General features: G+C 37.0%; 1 long non-coding RNA gene across 1 annotated transcript in view; it reads left to right on the forward strand.

Moving 5' to 3' along the window:
- LOC134496221 (uncharacterized) overlaps nt 1-15,500 on the forward strand; it is a 63,857-nt gene extending 48,357 nt beyond the window's left edge. The window contains exon 4 of the long non-coding RNA XR_010067880.1: nt 15,018-15,500. This is a non-coding gene — a long non-coding RNA (uncharacterized LOC134496221). The remainder of the gene's footprint in view (nt 1-15,017) is intronic.
- The last annotated feature ends 5,541 nt before the right edge of the window (nt 15,501-21,041 follow it).

Here is a 21,041-nt window from a genome sequence, read left to right on the forward strand (position 1 = left end):
GGATATACAAAAGAAGCTGGCCGAAGTTTTGAAAACTAAGGCATGTTTTTATGAAATTCTGGCAACCCTTTACAGACTTTTTGCTGATAACAAGATTGAAAAATTAATGTCTTATGGATTTGCTTATAGATAATGGATGGGTTATGGAAGAAGAGATATCTATTTGTAACCTTATGGGGGGTGATGAGCTACCAGATGTGTTTATAATTGTGATGAAAATTGGAAATCACTTTATATATTTTCTTTTTCTTTATTTCATTTTTTCCTTTTCCTTTTGTTTCTTTCCTTTTTTGCTTTTCTTTCTTTGCACTTTTTACTCTCTCTTTTTACTTTCTCTTTCTGAGTTTAGTTTGTATTAGTTTTTATTACTGTAATTAAAAGCAGATAGATAGATAGATAGATAGATAGATAGATAGATAGACAGACAGACAGACAGACAGACAGACAGACAGACAGACAGACAGATAGATATGGGTTTGTCCCTACCATGTGATGTCAGAACCCTGCTACCAGTTCTCTCTCTACCTCTCTGTCTATCTTTGTATGCTGCCTAATCTCACAATGCTACAATTCTTTCAATAAACAAAATAAAACACATAAAATAGCAACAAAACTAAACCATTAAAAGAGATGTTATTCTGTGAAACTAGTCAATGCCAATTAGCATGCAGACACTGCATTCTGTACTAGCTGCAGCTTCTGACTAGGTTTCAAGTACACTTTTAATTGTAAGCTGCCCAGAGTCATTGGGAGTCAGCAGCCTCTAAATTGTATAAATAATAAATAAATAAAGGACAGCCCCATGCAAGGTGAATTACAGTAATCTACTCAAGAGATGACCAGAACATACCTTCTGCCAGGTTGCTCCATCATGATTATGAGCCAACAACCGTTTCTGGAATGAAGAAATGAATGTCCTTGTCCTCTACTTGCCTCCAGCTCAGTTGAATGTGACCTCTGCCTATGTTTTTTCTGTTCTGCATTGAACATAGTGTTTTCTGAACTATGCTGGCTCAAGTATTGCTGTCCAATATGCTTGCTGTGCTTTATTTTCTCTTGGGCAACCACTTGCACACTGACAGGACACTGAGTACAGTGGGAGGAACACCCCTTCATGAAGATCAGTGGTTGCCTTCAGCTCTTCAGTCTACTGTAATTATTGTTGCCAATGTTGTTGCAGTAGGAAAGTAGTTGTAATATTTGCCTGATATGTTCAAAACTGAATACGGCCTTTTTTGTAATTACTTCTTTTTTTTTAATCTGGGCTTTAAGAAAATGACTTAGTCCTCCAGTAGGTTGGAATCCAAAATCAGTATCTATCCAGTAAAATGGGCATCATGCTTTGGTGATGCAGCCAAGCTGTACTTCCTAAACTTTATTATTGTCTTGAGCATTGATCATGTTTTCATTTTAGACAGATAATCAGCATAGCAATATGTGACATTTTGTCTTTTTTTAAAAAAGTAATTGTTCTCTACAAAGAAAGCAAGAAGATTGACAATTTTGTATGCAAAACTGCTTCTTTGCAAAATAAATATCACAAAAGCAGCACCATGTTTTATTGAGATAGAAGTCACTTAATTATGTCAGACATGCAGAACCAGAACCATCCTGCTGTTGAACTGATATGAGCAACAAGGAAGAGGATACAAATGCAGTTTTTAGCTCTAGTGTTTTGCTAATTGAATCAAATATTTCCCATACAGTTTTAACTTCATGAAAGACATCTATCCAATATATGAGAGCTTCAGTTATCTATTTGCTTGCTTATTTGTTCAGGAAGAAATTACAAATTGGACAGAAAATTATTTTGCACAGATGAAAGTGTTAACATGGCGAATAGGAATCGAACTCCAGGCTTGTGAGATAAGAATGCTGGACAGCAAATACCTTTATACAGTGGAAAGAATGAGTGGAAAAAGCAACACTGAAGTTAGGAGTATAACTTTTCCAAAAGGTATTCTTATGGCTGGTTCTAATGTGAAATTAAAAATAAAGATATGCTTAATTTTGGAAATAACATGGTGACAAGAAAGTCTGAATCACTTGAGTCTATCTATAGCTAAGAGCCAGTAGTTTGCTTTCCTCCATTATGGAGAGAAAACCAGGCAGGTAAGTACCTGAACTACACAGTTCAGACTCAGAAGAGAAAAGGAAACTGGACTGAGAGAGGAAGGAAGTGATGAGAGCCCTGACAATATCAATATAACCAATAGGAGGCATGTTACTGTATGTAGAAATATGCAAAGTAAGTTTTAGACAAGGAAAGGAGATGTAACTACAGAGTTCCTCTGCTAACTATATTTTCATTTCTTGCCCCTAGCGGTCAATAAGTGCAGAAAGTTGGTGCATGCAAAATTGAATTCCAACAAAGACAGACTTGGGAATTGCATTTGTAATTTAGTGGGAAAAACATGAGCTATTAGTTATAGAGGAAGAATACAAATATCCGTTTGGAGAAGATGGGCGGTGACAAATTCGATAGACAGATAGATAAATAAATAAATAAAATACCTGCTTACAAGCCTGGCATCTTGAAAGATATGCTTATAGATCTTGAGAGATACACTTACAAATGTGAAATCTTGAAAGAACGATCCTAAATAGTATAGCTTATCTAAAAGGAAATTGATTACGTTGTATAAGGAATTACTGCAAAGACGTGATGCATTGCGGTGGAAGTGATTTGAAATGCACCGTTAGGAAATGGAAGGGATACAGAAGTAGCCATTTTGCTCTTGGTTTCAGAACCTGAGCTGATCTAACTTGGGTTTTTTTATTACTCAACCCACAAGTGTAGGGCTAAACACACTTAGTAGTAGTAGTAGTATAACTTTATTGATTAGTCAATTAACCATATCAAAAGCTAAACACACTTAAACCTACTGATTTTCAGCAACTTAATGGGCATGCTGAGAATTTATTTCCTAGCAGAAGAAAAACTAAATGCAATTGTACCTTGTTAGGACTCATGTTGCAGTCAGATATTATTGCCAGTACTTTCTTTTCCCAACTTTAAGTGGGCTTTTTGGCCCAAGAGAAATGCCACATTTAATATGTGTCTATTTCCAAACATCTATATCACATAAAACTTTCTATTGAAAGGAAATTATTCCATTCTCAAAGCCTAGTAATGCACTTCAGATGTTTTTTCACATTAATAAATACTGTACTATTATTAGCAAAACAATGTGTGATTGTTTCATACATATAATTTTATTGTAAACTGCCCAGAGTCCCTCTTTTGGGGGAGATGGGTGGTAGCAAAATTTGAATAATAATAAATAAATAAATATAATCATATACAAGCCATACATTTAAATAATAATTAGTAAAATATCATATATAAAAAATTGATATACCCATGGATACAATCATATCAGGACAGGAACCAGACAGGGCATCATTCGGTACATCTCCATCAACTGCATTCCAAATAAATGATATAAACATTCTGAAACTTTCAAGAATTTGAGCATAAACTCTGTAATTTTAGATATAAGAAAAAATAAAGAAAAATGAATTATCCATTGAATCCATTATAAAATGAGCTGCTAATGCAGGCATGAAAATAGAGACAATGAATGATGATAGCCTTAGAAGCAGCTCATTCTTTATTATTATTATTATTATTATTGCTGCATTATTGTTAATTATGCTATGCATCATACAGACTTATTTGATTTAAATATATTTTTAGGTCTGTGCTGAGATATATAACAGCTAAATATTAGATTATTGGAAAACTGTTTACAATCTGCCTTAAACTTAGACAGCCTCTATTGTAAGAATCTGACACTTTGGATCCCAATAATAGTCTGACTCATGCACAAGTGAAATATGCAGAATTCAGATTTATTGAGAATGTGTACAGATCAAGGAAAAAAGCTGTGATTGAAGATTCCCGCCTAAACTACCTGATTAAAAGCAAGCTATTACCCCTCTCCCCCCCTTTCTACTATTCCCACCTAATTCCAACGGCCATGTAACCTTGACTTTCCCAATTAGCCCAAACAGCATACTTTCACATTCCTTGATGTTTCCCCCTCCCCACTGGTTCTTGACATGTGTTGACTCATCATGGCAGATGAACATGGTCAAAAGATTCATCAATCATTTGATCGTGGATTCTGACATCTATAGTGTTTCTGTCTCCGCCTGTGTGATGGTATGAATTTGTGTGTGTGTGTTTGTGTGTGTGTATTGTTTTCCCTGCCCTATCCTGTGAATGATTTTCTTGTGGTATGCCAAACCAAAAGTTTGTTGAAAATTTCCAGTGTGGCACCAGATACATTAATTATTTCAAGGAACAAGCTGTTTGTTTGTTTTTATTATTTTAATGGTTTTTTAATGATTTTTGTTGTTATATTTTTGGTTATTTTGTTGTACTGTTTTGTGTTTTTTAACTCTGTATGCTGCTCAGAGTCACATATGTGAGACGGGCAGCTATATACATTTACCAAATAAATAAATACATTTTCAGTTACAAGACTATGCTCCAGTGAAGATAGCAATGCAGCAAATCTGGACTGAAAAGCCTTGAGACGATACAGTAATGGCATTATGATACCATTGGTGTATCTAAACATATCTGAAAGGCTGTGACCCATGGCTGTACGTATGTTACTAAATCAATAAGGGAAAGGAGTGAAGGAGAATTATGTCTCAACCATTAAAACATATATCTAACTGAGCGCAGGAGCCAAGCCAAGAACCAAGGGCTTGTTAAGAATTTTATCCAATGGAAAATGGGATACCTCCATTTTCAGCAGAAGCAAATCCATTCAGAAAGATGCTGAAATGTAAAGAAAACCACATATTTGGATTGTTTTAAATTATGAGACAGAAAAGTAAATTGTTGTATAAATGGCATAGGGATCACATTGTCAGAAGAACTAGTAGGTGCTGGTGAATTAATAACACCTATGTGCAAAGCCTCACACAGCTGTATCCATGAAAATGGAAGTTTTGTAAGACATGAATTTCATGCATAGTGGCTATGTTGATTTAAAAAAAGGATGATGGCTGTGTATCTTTATTTCAACTTTCTCTAAGGGCCCCCTGTCAGCTTTTCTTCCCATTTTCTTTATGGGATCACAACATAATCTTTGGCTGTAGGCACAGCATATTCTGGTAAAAGTCACTTTTGTAAGGTGAGAAATCCATGAATTTGAAATCTATTAAATGTACAGTATGTCAGAATATTTTATGGAGCAAGAGGAAGGAGCTAAAAGAGAGAGAACAGACTCACTGGAATGCTGCATAACTTCAATTAGCTCTAAATTGCTAATTACATAATTTTATTTATGCCTACTTCACCACATTTGATACATTTCCTTCAGAAAAGTAATTTACATCAGCATATTTTTCATCGATCACTTATCTTTAACAACAAAGGTCACAAAGTAGTGTACCATTTCCAGAACTCTTATCTCCATAACAGCTTCAGATCTGAAACATGGAAAGAACTATTTTTCATTAACAAATATACCTTTGTTCTCACTTTATCTGAAATTAAAATGGGCTTCAGGAGTCACTTAAGTCTATAAAATGGAATCTATCTAGAAAACCATCTGTTTAGCATTTAGTATCTCACATTGCTATGCATCATCATCAGTTCATATCCAACAGTTCCAATTCCCAATACAAATATTACTACATTTTTTAAAAATATAAATAACATCTGGACAAAATAAATCTAAAACAACACACTGATTCTTTTATTTTTACAACTGTTTGACCAGAATATTTACAATCTAACTGCATTTGCAATCACATGGTAAACCTGTCTAATCTGTTTGACATTAAATAACCCCGACAAAGTTATTTATTGCATTCATTTGTGCAGGAGTGGTGCATAATAATATATGCTGAAAATTAAATGTCATCCCAAGTTGAGTATTTATTGATGAGATTGATCAAGAATACTAAATGCCAACTTCACTCTCAGGAGTCATTATTGCTCCTGTCTTTTGATTATTTTCCAGAACAGCATCTTTTCCTAAAGACTGGATTTGCATGCTTAAATTGGGACAGTAGCCAAACTTAGCATCGCTGTAGAATTTGCTTGCTTGCCTGATGATTGCAATAAAGTCTTACTTTATTTATTTATTAGACAAATTTGTATAGCCACCTATCTACCAAAAGGAATTTCATTTTCTTACATAGAAACATGCAATAGTTTGGTATTTCTGAGAGGGGAGGAAGTATGGTCTTTGTTTTGGAAACAAAGTATATAACAGGCAGGTTGTGCTCTACCTTTCTACCAAGAAGATAAGGAGGCCAATAGCTAAGACTTGAATCAAAGAATAGACATTTTTATTACAAAATATGTAAAATTACCAAATACATGATTTCGTAGTAGAATGGAGAAGTTAACCAGATTAACTTCTCTATTCTAAACATATATCTGGATGGACATTATTCTGGCCCAGAATTTATTTGGGTATTTATTTATTTATTTAATTTAATTTATCAAATTTGTCACCGCCCATCTCCTCCAACCAGAGGGACTCTGGGTGGTTTACAATATAAAACAACAAATATATAATAAAATTCCAATAAAATCCCTCTAAAACAATTTCTCGACTAAAATTCAGATGGCTGTGATCTCCTATTAGGCCCTGTGTGCTACCCCCAGATGGAGTTAACAGTACCTGGTGTACCTAGCGAGGCTATAACATTTACTAAAATACTACAGTGAACATGAAACACTTGGGACACCTGAAATGTGCTCAGTAATTGGTCGGTATAAACTCTGAAGAGCATTTTGCTTCAATGGTGCCTTGAATGAAGGACCCCTGCAAAGCTGCTTCATGTTTCCTCTGCCCCTATAGTCTTGTCTGGCACGTTGAGCTGCCAAGTGGCTTTAACACACGGGCTATGCAGCGCATTCACCAAAATCTTTCTGTTACTAGACAAGCTAGAGGAGACTAGAAGTTTTACAAACCACATTGACAAAGTGAATTGATGAGGGAAATAGCATTGCCTCCATGGTTCATTGAGGCAAATTGAAGCACTCTTATACAGGCCTATTTTATAAATGAGAAGTGCCTTATTATATATGCAGGATGCCTGCAGGGATTTTTCAGAATTAGGGGAAAGTTGCAACGTAGGAGATGAGTAGCAGGCCTTATTGCAAAATTTCTATCCATTTTTCTTATGCGTACTTTGTTGCTTAGTGTCATATGCCACACAGAGTACCAACATAGCAGCAATATATTTTGGGGAAACATTTGTCTTTTTCACAAAATTGACAGCTTTCCACAATTTTTCAGGAAAGGGGGGCATGTTCTAGAACAGGAAAACATGGTAAACTATAGCAAGGGCATTACCAGTTACGGCTTCAAATCGATCAGGAGGAGAATGAAACACTGCCAATCAGTCAGTGTTGATGCTTTCCATCATGACGGATTCCTCCTGCCTTCATGCAAACTTGCCTAACTAGCTTGGTATTTTCCATCCTGAGGGGGAACAACTCTTCCACGTTCAAGCTGGAGTATTTTCCAGCTTTATCTAGATTGGCCAAGAATTAAAACTTTTGCAGAAGCAAAGAAGAAGAGGAATTAAGGAAAGAAAAGCACTGAAACACTGAAAAGCTTTTCTTTACAAAGTGGACTGAATTACATCTGTAGTCTCATATCATGGGTTGCGGAAGGACTAATTACATATAAAAAAATGAAAGCTAGAGATGTGGCCCTTCAGGGGAGGGGCTTTGATCATGCAGTCATGGCTTCCACACTGACTTTTTTTAACCTCCTCTGCTGTTGGGCAGTTCTTTGCTCTGCGGTCTGTCTCTCTGTGTGTATTTTTTTCTCTATCTTGGAATCTGAGTAATAGATTTCCCACTTAGAAGAAGGAGTAAGTCTCTAAGCCATGGAATTCCTGGATATCTGTGTTTCTTTTATATGTCCTAGTGCATGAAAGATAAAAGAAAAATTCTAAGAAATGTCATGTCAGTAAACAGGCTTTCTGTAAAGTGCTGTTCCTTAGACAAGACTAAGTCATTCATTTCTCACACAGACCTTAAGGATGCTCTCTAGTCATCCAACCATTGTTATGCCAAAATTACAACAATGAGGACAGGCTTTGTATCATCCCAGTGGTGACTGTGTGATGCGACATAGACTTCAGAAATCACTAGTGTAGTGGAGAAGTGACCTTTCTTGCTGTCAGAATTACATTTTTTAACAAAATTAACAGATTCTGCAGAGGATAGCTCTACAGAGAATTTTCTCAATTACTTTGTGGTATGTTTGTTCTCTGTGAAATCTTACTGAAACAAAACAGACTTCCCAAGTTACAGATGGGCATACATTCTTTTCTTGGCTTCATAGAGTAACAGTGTTCTTGAAATTACAATTTTGAAGTGTGGCAATGATTTCCTTGTCCTCTTGATATTTCTTTAAACCAAGACATATGAATTGTAAAGGCAATTATAATTTCTTAGTCTGATCTGAAGTGCAAATTGGCTTTCTAGAATTGCTGGCTTTAGATGTTGCATTTATAATTTAATGTGAGAGTTCAGTGTAGCCATTTTCCTTGCAAAAATCACAGGGAAGATGAAGTTATTTAATTTCTTCCCTGAAGTAAGCCCTTTTTAAAAGTTGTTCTTAAATATTTGCAAACATTCCATCTTCATGGTTGGGAATTGAAATTATTTCTTTGAGTAGTATCTTTTATTGACAACAAGAATGGATGTCAATTTATGAAAAGGATCATCCAAAACTAAACAAAAAACTGAGATAATAACAGATTTGTGGCTGTTTTCATATGGTACATTATTCATAGTTTGCTTAATCATGCTTAATTGAACAAACAACATTCATTACGATTCACACAACACATCAAGCCACATATAAGTAGACCACATGTTTTAAGAACTCTTTTTGTTTCTAAGCATGATTAAAAGTAGGGCTTCTGCCATCTTGGGTTAGAAAGCCACCATAAAATTAAATCTTGCTGTCTATCAGCTCTTTTCTCTACTCTTGTATCTTTTTTTCATCAAAATCTATTGTACATTGTTAGAGCTTCTGTCTAGGTGGTCCACTTGATAGAAGAGTGACTCTCCAAGGTTTCAAGTAATTCCCAAGCCTGCTACATAGAATTCTTTCAATGGAGATGTCAAGACTAAACTTAGGGACATAAGTAAAAGCTCTGCAGGGCCAGACCTATCTAGGCCAGGGTTCTGTTTCATACTGGCCAACCAAATGCCTCTGGAAAGCACAAAAACAACACATGAATGCAATAGCAATAAGTATTTCCTTTATTCCATCCTGAATCTCCCACCATTCAACTTTGTCTGATCTGCAGTTTTGAGGGAAGGAGAAAACAGCAAGTCCTATAAAGCTTCTATATATTAAAGATCAGCAACCCATGACCTGTTACCTTTTGAACAATGCTGCATATGTACATATTCCTCTTTCCCTCTGCATTCCTTCTCCTTGAGTGTTAGGTCCTTTAGATTCTAAGTCTGACAGCAGAATCTATCTCATATTTGCAAACCACCTGGGAACTCTTTTAATATCTATCCCTATCAAATTGGTATTGCTTTTGCTGACTTTGTTTTCTGATATTGTACAAAACAGCCAAATCTCACAGGGGTGAGATTTATCCTCTCCATTAGACAAATAAAAGAAAGCAATTATTTCTTTTACATCCTGAGTTCCTCCAGGAGCTCAAGGAGGCATACACAGCTCCTTCCTCCAATTTTTCTCACAATAGTAACTTTGTAAGATAGGTTGGGCTGAGAAATTGGATTGTTTTAGTCCTAGTGCAATACCTTAACTATTATTTGGTGGAAGGCCTGATAGCTGTCTCTTTCAATATCCAACTTTAAAAAAAATTCTAGTGGAAAGAATTGGCAAGGGATATCTTGCTTTCTTTTCTATTTTCTTTGGTTTTTCCATCTTTTAAAGAAATAATCAGGGTAGCTTGTTATATTGGTCTTCAGCGTCATGCAATCATTTTGTTCTCACAAAAGGGAACATGTCTTTCCTAAAGCTGCTAAGAAGGGAGCAAATGGGACTGTTGGGAGGGCCCATTCCGCTGAACCTGCTGTTTGAAGCATCAAAATGTTACACTCTCTTAAAGAATCAACGCAGCCACTTCAAGCCCTTCTCTGTGTTGCCTGAGATACAGCTGGATTTCATCCAGAGGATCCTAATTTAGTTCTAAATTCTTTGTAGAGTCAAGTTTAACTAGGCCTCAGAGTGAAGCAAGGTACATGTATTATTCCAGCAACTTTTAAAAGTTGATCCAAATGATCAACTAAGTGATGCTGGGGCCTAATAATTCTGTATTAAATTAGGAATACATTTTTTTTTGGTGTGTGTGTATGCCTTCAAGTCATTCTTCATTCCCACTGCCTGTGCCAGTCCCTGCAGTTTTCTTAGCAAGATTTCTGGAAGTACTATAGATTGCCACTGCCATCTTCCTAGGGCTGAGAATGACTGGCCAAAGTCACCCAGCTGGCTTTGTGCCTAAGGCAGGGCTAGAACTCACAGTTTCTAGTCTCGTGCCTTAACCACTGTACTAGACTGTCTGTTGAAGAATACAACACTAAATTAAAATCTGGAGTTTCTACAAATTCTCTATCAAAGCTATCCAGGTATTCCAATAAAAATGGCAATGAACAACTCCAAAAATATTATTTTCGCTTTGATACGAATATCAAACAAATATACATTTCAAATAGCTGGCCAAAGGACTGAAACAGAATTTCACTCTAAATCTGGAAGCATTTCCAGATGCTAAAAAGAAATGTAAACTATTAATAGAGAGAAAGAAAATCAGGCTTGGAGAAACCCAATCTTTGCAACAGAATCAAATGACTAGGTAAAGATCAGGAATTTTATTTCAGTTTATGGAAACACCTATCTAATGTGGCCTTAGCAGCAGCAGAATTCAGGTATTCTTGTGGAATGTTACTATCTTATTCTTATATCAGATATTCTCAAAGGGATGAGATTGAAAGCTACTTGTGTAAAGTGGTTCCTCATAGTTCCTTATCACAAGAGCAAATTGGGTCAAAAAAAGAGAATATATTTTAATAAGTTGCATTGTATAAAAGTATGTGTTTAAAAATCATATTTTAAATAATAATAAATATACATTTTCAGGTGGCTATTTTAAAACAATTCATTTCTTTATGAACTAGAATACACAAAATCCTGCAACTCTGTCAGCAAAGGGGTTTAGAGTGATCTGCTCGTACATTGCCTTTTGAAAATGCACCTGGAGTAGATTAGTTAATCTGTTATTTATCTGTTAAAAAAGAGTGCTGTCAGAATCATATTACGGTTTTCTTGAATATAATATGACAGGTATTTTTATCTCATGTACAAATGTGTATTTCAAAACCTCAAACTACTTTCCTCAGAATGTAATCAATGCCTATGTTTTTATTGTTTTTTCTGTTCTCTGTTGACACCTTAGTCTTTATTTATTTATACTTCTGATAGCTTATCTCAATTATAGTTTACCGTGAGGCATTCAGTCACAAGGAATTGTTATCTCATATTGCACAGGGAGTTTTTCTGCGAAACTTCCAAAGAGATGTATTGTTCTGAATAAATTTCATGTAACATTAAGGTCAATATTTCAAAAAGATGACATATAAATGCGACTTTAGAATTCTCCACAGTGGCCAGTTTAAAAGCTGCAACGTATTTTTAGAATATAAAAATCCATGTGTATCTCCTAGTATAATAAGAGTCCTTTTCTGGGTTATAGCAAGAGAATATCATGAAATCTTCTAGAGCTCATGTTGTAGGGCTGGGGAAGCTGTCTCCTCTTTTTAGAATTTGGGAAATGATGAAGAATGCTGGGATTCAGCAATGGCTAAGGCTATAGATTCATTCCTACCATAGAGATCTAAAACTTTCAGTCACTGAATCCAGCAAGGTCACTGCTTCACCTTCCTTGATGTTTCCTCACTTCTTCTGAGTACCTGGCCCTCCCAACTGCATGACACCAGCTGAAAATCAGTGGTGATACACTGCAATCTTCTAAAAGCACCCAGCCAAGACCACCCTGAGAAAAGGCTCTTTTTTTCCTTTGCTCCAGCAACAGACTGTGCTCACAGTCCAGCAAATACACCCTGTGTTTCTGGTCTTTGTTTTCTTGTTGGATAGACTGCTTGCCTTGTCTGCTGCCTCCTCCTGTTGTTGTTTATTCGTTTAGTCGCTTCCGACTCTTCGTGACTTCATGGACCAGCCCACACCAGAGCTTCCTGTCGGTCATCAACACCCCCAGCTCCCCCAGGGACGAGTCCGTCACCTCTAGAATATCATCCATCCACCTTGCCCTTGGTCGGCCCCTCTTCCTTTTGCCCTCCACTCTCCCTAGCATCAGCATCTTCTCCAGGGTGTCCTGTTTTCTCATTATGTGGCCAAAGTATTTCAGTTTTGCCTCCTCCTACCTTTCATTAATTGGCTGGCATTCCAGCACTTAGCTCTTGACTACTAGCTTGGGCTAAACAATGATTGGCTGAACTTACTCCTTGCAAGTTGCATGCTTACAAGCATATAGACATATAATGAGCACGTATCCGATTTGCATGGTGATGGGGATAACTGTGAGGAGCATACAGGCTGATTTTAAAATGCATTGGGAGTGATTAGCAAGTGGAACAACTGGTGGTGTGGCAGATCTCTGGGTGCTTCCAGATGGATAGTTCTTAATACTGCCAATCAATAGACACTGCTCCTATTGCATCTTGACTTCCATAACTGTTTTATTTTTGGAGAAAAAAGGGAGAAAAAGTAGGAGAAAAACAAGGGAGATCTACAACTTGTAAGCAATCCTCATCTGCCTCTTTTTTTTTCAAAGTCTATGCATGAAACTGGATTTCTGTGATAAAAGCCTAATTTAAAAACAAGACAAGCCCTGAATTCTCCATGCAGCCATTCTCCTGTTTTGGAGTCATGGAACAGAATGCTGCTTAATCTATTCTATAACTGCTTTTGCTTAACTTATGTAAATATCAGAATAACTGGACATCATCTAAAAAGTGCTTCTGAATTCTTGTCCAGATTTTTTTCTCTTAAATTATACAGAAGGAAGGTTACATTTACTTTTTAATTACCTAAGGTGGTTTCTTCAACCTTATTTTTTAATCTTTAAAATGCTTTGTACTGGACAACAGCATGGGGATTTTTGCAAAAAAGATTCTTCTCTAGACTTCCTGGAAGACAACTCAGGAACACTTTCAGCCATTTATATTGGAATAATCCAGTCTCAGTCTCCTCAGATTTTTAAAATGAGCCATGATCCAGGCTTTTCACAGGAGGCTACATTGCACTGTTTATGTACTGTAAGTAATAAAGGAATTCTTGTCCGTTTCAGTAGGAGAATTCAACACCCTTGACTTGGTTCTGGCAAAATGCCTGCACTTTTTACTATAAACAAAAGAGTGTTATCAGTATCCCAAAGTAAATATTTAGGAGGTATGTGAAACAAAGCCCAACATTTCAAACTTCTATAAATATTTCTTTTCACAATGACATAAACCGTCCTAAGTTGGCATACTCATACACAAACCTAGTAAATCACAGGGGTAAAGTGAAGTTTATCTTGTATCCTGTCTACTTCCCTCTGTGCAAATCTCTGCAAGTAATTTATAGTCAATTTTACTTGGATTATTCTGAAACAAACATGAGTAGCCCAAAATAGTTAAATCATCCCTTGTTCCTATTAGCTTTCCCAACTAATATTACAAATCCATCAATGCCATAAATTTAGGCCCACCATGCGGTTATAGCTACAACAAATTTTTTTACAAATTTCACTGATGCCACAAGCTGTAGACTAAGGTACATCCAGTTTTGAATAAAATCTTTACCTTCTTACCCACTTGATGAATCTCCCACACTGAGTGCAGGTTTCCTACCTGCTTTTATCCAGAAATCAGAATTTCCAATATTTTCTTGTATTTCTATGCCCTTTCCCATCAATTTTCACACTGCAAAAAGATTGAAATAGCAGCACCATTTCTCTTTTTTATGAGGCAAGGCAAGGAAAATGTAAACGTCTTCCACCAAGACACAGTAGGATTTGTCCTTGGAGAAAGGTTTTCTCCCCCTGATAACATAAAAACAAACAAACAAATGAAGTTTAACTTTATATATAAATAATACATAAACAAATACAATTTTAAAATGTCCCCCCTCCAAAAAAAAAAAAAGACCAAATTTTTCAGCTTTATCCTCTCTGCAGGGCTCTGCATGCTGTAAATGAGGTGCAAGTCTTATAGGACAGGCTAATGGCCAGGCAATAAAAATGTGAAAAGTTAAGCTGGAGAAGAAACCTGAAACCTATGCATGTGCAAGACTATATCAAAGTATGAGATTCTCCAAGCCAAGATTTGAAGGGCTAGAGAATTCATAAAAACATCTTTCTGATATCATACTTGTACTTCTGATGGATGTGAAACAGTTATGGAAAAGAACAATTTGAAGAGATGGACAACTACAGGCTTTGATGCAGGATCATGACAAGAGCTGTGATGCTGAGGTGACCTAGTAAGCCCCCTGAGATAATCCAGAGAGCTGGAGAAAAGTCCAAACTCAAATCTTGTATACCACGGTTCATCTCAAAGAGTACTCTAAGGAGACTTCCCATGCCCTTATGTCTCCTGGCCAGTATAAGAAGAGTTCTAGGCATGTAAGATCAGAATGATAGACAGAATGAAAGTGTCAAAATAAAACTTTTGAAATTTAACAGTAACTCCTGTATTGTTGGGTGGTGTTTACTGAATTAGCTCTGGTGCTATGTAAAAGACTGTACTATAGAAGATGACAAACCTCTTTTGTAACACAGGGAGCATTGTATGCAGGTTACCCAGTACTGTGGATATTGTGTTGTTGAATCTGGTGGTGAATTTTGATGGATTGTGTCTTTTGTTTCTAATATTAAAGCAAACCACACTGTATTTTTAAGTAACCTTCTTATTTGAAAACTTAGGAATCCCTTTCAAGTTAACTGGACAAATACTTCCACTCTTTCTGTCTTCACAGATTCAGGAGAAATGTGGGAATAAGGAGAAATGGTAAGAAACAATGGCTACATGTCTTCATTTTTTGTGGAATACTTCAGGTCAGATTTCTTATCAACCAGCACTGTAGTACTTTAAGAGAGTCCATTTCTTCCTTCATCTCCTTCTCTAACAGCTGTTGTATTAATTCCCTTTCCTACTAAAACCTAATATTTCCTGTCATACAGCTACTGAGCATTTCAGTCCTCATGGTTTTTTTTTTAATTTCAGCAAGTCTCAAGGTTTTCCTGAGCATCCTCAATGGTCCTATTTTGACTACAAACCTATCAGCACTTATCACCTGTTATTAAATGAAATGAGAAACCTTTGGAATAATAAGCCTCAATTATATTTTGTACCTCCTCAGTTAGATAGTGTATTTAAAGAATGAAATTTATGCTTTGAGCTATATGCTCAATGAATTTCCCAACTGTTTGCTGAAATACGACCTTTTCTTTCTGTTTTCCTTGAGAGCCTCACTGATTACTTTCTATGCAATTTTATCCAACAACTTAGGTAAATTGTTTCATTCTAATGGGCAGATAATTATTTTTTATTGCATGGTGATCACCATCAACATCAAAACATAGACACTGATTTTTAAGTGCTGTTGATATGCACATTGGAGTATAAGGAAAATACAGCTCACACACAGAAACATTTGTCAACCCAGAAAATGTTTCCCATTATGCAAATATAAAGAATATTTAGCAATTTCCAACCTTTTCCTTTGAATAAATCTCTTCTTTTGTGACATTTCCTGCATTTGTGCCTTCAAGTGCTAGACAAAATTAAATCCCATTTATTTCAATATTATATGGGTATATTACATGAGTGCTAGTTAATGCTTTTAGTTGCCACAACATTAAAATTATTGAGAGTAGTTCCCTGACATTCTTAGGGCTTATCTAAATATTAGAAACATGTTGTTTTAAATGCAATAATTGTTTTTATTAAGAAAAAAAGCCAGTAATTTTGTAATGGGCTCACATTGTGGAAGAAACTACCATTTGGGTTGAAGCAAGTCATTGAGACCTTATTAGTAAGGGTCTCAAACTATATTTACTAGGCCCTTTAACTGTTTAAATTATTTAAGCTATTTTAACATTTTAAAACAATTAACATGTTATTTTAATAATGATTTAAGATGGTTTTAATGGCATTTCTGCTGTTTAATTTTTAATTTTGTAACTGCTTTGAGCAGTTAAAGGAATGGACCGCATATAACTTCTCTAAATAATAAATAAACTTTAAGAGATTCTGCTTTTGAGCACAGAAATGGAAGTGGAAAGAAATTCCTAAGCTTTTCTAAACTATGTTTCTTAGCTGAGTGTGTCTACTTTCTGCTTATTTAATTAATGACAGTTGACATGGAAGATCCAGTAGTGGTTATTATTTTCATTGAGCTCATCCATACCTAGGTTATAAATGGGGTGCTGTGGTCAGGGAGTGATCAACATGAAAGCTGAGTATGTCACCAATATTCATAGAATCAATAAAAGGAGATAAACTGAGGGGGCTGCTGTTTTTCAGACCCAGGTAACCTCTAGCTGTTTCCTTGCTCAATAATCATTGACATGTTTCTACCTGAAATATATCTGTACCCAACATCAGGGTGGAAAGCTGGGGCAATGAGTATGTATAGAATGAAGGTTCAACCTGGAGAATTGAGCAAGGAGACTTTGTATGTGCATAGCTGCCTGCTTCTAGAAAAGATATAAAAGTTACCCATTTCCCCACTCCTGAACTTGTAGCCCTTCTGTTTTCTGTAGACACACCATAAACCTTTTGCAATCAGAGTAGGCTGCTGATGGGAAAGAGAACACATATTCTTGGATGTGACTTGGGAGCTGCGTCATAGGGTTTCATAGGGTATGAAAATAAATGAAGTACTACTCTTTCATTTTTTCTGGATAATGTACATGTATATTCAAATCTGTATGAAAATAAATGCTTTTAGCAATATCCAAATATGTATGGAAATAACTGCAAATTGGTATAACACAAAACATACCATTAAGAAACATGCTCTTGAAACATCTCATATTCTTTTCTCTAACAATGTTTAATTTCAGTTAATGTATGAAATATACAGTTCCAGAGGTAGTTTTGCCCAACAATTCTAGGTTCAAGGTGCTGATAATGACCTATAAAGCCCTACATGGCATGGGGCCAGGTAACTCGAGGGACTGCCTCTCCCCAGTTACATCTACCCATCCCATCAGTTCTGACAGAATGGGCATGTTGCAGGTCTCATCAGCCAGTCAGTGTCATCTGGTGGGACCCAGGAAGAAGGTCTTTTCAGCTATGGTACCCACCCTGGGGAACATCATCCCAGAAGTAAAAAGGGTATGGCCAGATCATTATCAAAACTCTGTTCAGGTACCCATAACATCCAAAGCTGAGACCCAGATAGCAAAAAAATATATATATATTTCCATGTAAAATGGGAGAAAGAGAAACAAGATTTAAAGTTGCAGTTGTCATGCAAATATGGCAAGAGTTCTAGATTTTGCAGTAGCTGAACATTGTCATTATATTTCACATCCACAGTAAAAGCAATTTGTTTAAGACTTCTCTCTGAATCTTCTGCAGGTGAACTCATGAGTATGTGTTTGCATTCCTAGAGAGAGATTATACTGTATATAGCTGGTGAAATGCTAAAATATGAATATGACTAGCTTATTTATTTATTTATTTTTACTATTAATCTGATTTATATGACCAACAAACTCACAATCTGGGCGCCTAGCATAGAATCAAAATGCAAAATAAGCAACACTATAATAAAATAATAGAAACATATAATGGCAACTGGGGACAACTTCAATCAACAATAAATTTTCAAGATTCTTTGTAACTCTAATATGTATGTGAAGACTGAAATAATGCCCTTATTGTTCTCTTATAAAAAGGAGAAGTAACAAGAGTGAATACAAAAAATTATAGAACTAGTTAAGTATGCCTAAAGAGGTGTTTACAATAATATTTATTGGGTCAATACATTTGTTACTTAGGTGGTGTGAGCCTAAAACATTAATAAGTATAAAATAAAAAATAAAAATATATATCCCCTAACAATTTATTCTTCAGCAAAGGATCGTTACCTTGTCGTGGTGCTGGAGCTTGAGCACCTCAATGATGCCATGAGCTAAACCGTGAAGGGCCACCCAAGACGGGAAGGTCATGACAGAGAGGTCAGACTAAATGCGATCCCTGGGGAAGGTAATGGCAACCCACCCCAGTATTCTTGCTGTGAAAACTCAATGGATCAGTACAACCAGAGATATGTCAGTATACCATCGGAAGATGAGACCCCCAGGTCGGAAGATGGTCAAAATGCTACTGGGGAGGAACAGAGGATGAGCTCAACTAGCCCCAGACGTGATGACGCAGCTAGCTCAAAGCCGAAAGGACGGCTAGCGGCCGACGGTGCTGGTGGTGAACGGCGAATCCGATGTTCTAAGGATCAATGCACCATTGGAACCTGGAATGTAAGATCTATGAGCCAGGGCAAATTGGATGTGGTTATTGGTGAGATGTCAAGATTAAAGATAGACATTTTGGGCGTCAGTGAACTGAAATGGACTGGAATGGGCCACTTCACATCAAATGACCACCAGATCTACTACTGTGGACAAGAGGACCACAGAAGAAATGGAGTAGCCTTCATAATTAATAGTAAAGTGGCTAAAGCAGTGCTTGGATACAACCCAAAAAATGACAGAATGATCTCAATTCGAATTCAGGGCAAGCCATCTAACATCACAGTGATCCAAATATACGCCCCAACCACAGATGCTGAAGAAGCTGAAGTAGAGCAGTTCTATGAGGATCTGCAGCACCTACTGGACAACACGCCTAAAAGAGATGTTATTTTCATCACAGGAGACTGGAATGCTAAGGTGGGCAGTCAAATGACACCTCGAATTACAGGTAAGTATGGCCTGGGAGAACAAAATGAAGCAGGACATAGGCTGATAGAATTTTGCCAAGACAATTCACTCTGCATAACAAACACTCTCTTCCAACAACCTAAGAGACGGCTTTATACATGGACTTCACCAGATGGACAACACCGAAATCAGATTGACTACATCCTTTGCAGCCAAAGGTGGCGGACATCTGTACAGTCGGTAAAAACAAGGCCTGGAGCTGACTGTAGTTCAGATCACGAACTTCTTCTTGCACAATTTAGGATCAGACTAAAGAGATTAGGGAAGACCCACAGATCAGCTAGATATGAGCTCACTAATATTCCTAAGGAATATGCAGTGGAGGTGAAGAATAGATTTAAGGGACTGGACTTAGTAGATAGGGTCCCGGAAGAACTCTGGACAGAAGTTGGCAGCATTGTTCAGGAGGCGGCAACAAAATACATCCCAAAGAAAGAGAAAACCAAGAAGGCAAAATGGCTGTCTGCTGAGACACTAGAAGTAGCCCAAGAAAGAAGGAAAGCAAAAGGCAACAGTGATAGGGGGAGATATGCCCAATTAAATGCAAAATTCCAGAGGTTAGCCAGAAGAGATAAGGAATTATTTTTAAACAAGCAATGCGCGGAAGTGGAAGAAGACAATAGAATAGGAAGGACAAGAGACCTCTTCCAGAAAATTAGAAACATTGGAGGTAAATTCCAGGCAAAAATGGGTATGATCAAAAACAAAGATGGCAAGGACCTAACAGAAGAAGAAGAGATCAAGAAAAGGTGGCAAGAATATACAGAAGACCTGTATAGGAAGGATAACAATATCGGGGATAGCTTTGACGGTGTGGTCAGTGAGCTAGAGCCAGACATCCTGAAGAGTGAGGTTGAGTGGGCCTTAAGAAGCATTGCTAATAACAAGGCAGCAGGAGACGACGGCATCCCAGCTGAACTGTTCAAAATCTTGCAAGGTGATGCTGTCAAGGTAATGCATGCTATATGCCAGCAAATTTGGAAAACACAAGAATGGCCATCAGATTGGAAAAAATCAACTTATATCCCCATACCAAAAAAGGGAAACACTAAAGACTGTTCAAACTATCGAACAGTGGCACTCATTTCACATGCCAGTAAGGTAATGCTCAAGATCCTGCAAGGTAGACTTCAGCAGTTCATGGAGCGAGAATTGCCAGATGTACAAGCTGGGTTTAGAAAAGGCAGAGGAACTAGGAACCAAATTGCCAATATCCACTGGATAATGGAAAAAGCCAGGGAGTTTCAGAAAAACATCTATTTCTGTTTTATTGACTATTCTAAAGCCTTTGACTGTGTGGACCATAACAAATTGTGGCAAGTTCTTAGTGGTATGGGGATACCAAGTCATCTTGTCTGCCTCCTGAAGAATCTGTATAACGACCAAGTAGCAACAGTAAGAACAGACCACGGAACAACGGACTGGTTTAAGATTGGGAAAGGAGTAGGGCAGGGCTGTATACTCTCACCCTACCTATTCAACTTGTATGCAGAACACATCATGCGACAAGCTGGCCTTGAGGAATCCAAGGCTGGAGTTAAAATTGCTGGAAGAAACATTAACAATCTCAGATATGCAGATGATACCACTTTGATGGCTGAAAGTGAAGAGGAACTGAGGAGCCTTATGATGAAGGTGAAAGAAGAAAGTGCAAAAGCTGGTTTGCAGCTAAACCTCAAAAAAACCAAGATTATGGCAACCAGCTTGATTGATAACTGGCAAATAGAGGGAGAAAATGTAGAAGCAGTGAAAGACTTTGTATTCCTAGGTGCGAAGATTACTGCAGATGCTGACTGCAGTCAGGAAATCAGAAGACGCTTAATCCTTGGGAGAAGAGCAATGACAAATCTCGATAAAATAGTTAAGAGCAGAGACATCACACTGACAACAAAGGCCCGCATCGTTAAAGCAATGGTGTTCCCCGTAGTAACATATGGCTGCAAGAGCTGGACCATAAGGAAGGCTGAGAGAAGGAAGATCGAAGCTTTTGAGCTGTGGTGTTGGAGGAAAATTCTGAGAGTGCCTTGGACTGCAAGAAGATCAAACCAGTC

The sequence above is a fragment of the Candoia aspera genome, chromosome 4 (genome assembly GCF_035149785.1).
Source record: "Candoia aspera isolate rCanAsp1 chromosome 4, rCanAsp1.hap2, whole genome shotgun sequence".
NCBI lineage: Eukaryota > Metazoa > Chordata > Lepidosauria > Squamata > Boidae > Candoia > Candoia aspera.